General features: G+C 50.9%; 2 non-coding genes across 2 annotated transcripts; both read right to left on the reverse strand.

The window, feature by feature from the left end:
- Window positions 1-218: 218 nt before the first annotated feature.
- On the reverse strand, window positions 219-337 carry LOC111474947. The gene has a single exon (XR_002716229.1). It is a non-coding gene; the product is annotated as a 5S ribosomal RNA (ribosomal RNA).
- A 133-nt stretch (window positions 338-470) lies between these two features.
- LOC111474949 lies at window positions 471-589 on the reverse strand. Its single transcript, XR_002716231.1, has one exon. It is a non-coding gene; the product is annotated as a 5S ribosomal RNA (ribosomal RNA).
- Between the last annotated feature and the right edge of the window lie 61 nt (window positions 590-650).

Genomic DNA, 650 nt, shown 5'->3' on the forward strand with positions numbered 1-650 from the left:
CAACTTAGTACTACTCTCGCCCAAGCACGCTTAACTTCGGAGTTCTGATGGGATCCGGTGCATTAGTGCTGGTATGATAGCACCCGACATGCCATGCGCACAAAATCGGATTTAACGCATGCGGGGCGGCATGATCGAAACGCGATGGGCGTGAGCGGGGGAGGTTCTCATTTGTAGAGAAAGGAAGAAAAGAACTGGGAGAAATTGAAAGAAAAATAGGGGTGCTACACGAGGACTTCCCAAGTGGTCACCCAACTTAGTACTACTCTCGCCCAAGCACGCTTAACTGCGGAGTTCTGATGGTATCCGGTGCATTAGTGATGGTATGATCGCACCCGACATGCCATGCGCACAAAATCGGATTTAACGCATGCGGGGCGGCATGATCGAAACGCGATGGGCGTGAGCGGGGGAGGTTCTCATTTGTAGAGAAAGGAAGAAAAGAACTGGGAGAAATTGAAAGAAAAAAAGGGATGCAACACGAGGACTTCCCAAGTGGTCACCCAACTTAGTACTACTCTCACCCAAGCACGCTTAACTACGGAGTTCTGATGGGATCCGGTGCATTAGTGCTGGTATGATCGCACCCGACATGCCATGCGCACAAAATCGGATTTAACGCATGCGGGGCGGCATGATCGAAACGCGAT

Source organism: Cucurbita maxima, unplaced genomic scaffold, assembly GCF_002738345.1.
Source record: "Cucurbita maxima cultivar Rimu unplaced genomic scaffold, Cmax_1.0 Cma_Scf00866, whole genome shotgun sequence".
Taxonomy (NCBI): domain Eukaryota; kingdom Viridiplantae; phylum Streptophyta; class Magnoliopsida; order Cucurbitales; family Cucurbitaceae; genus Cucurbita; species Cucurbita maxima.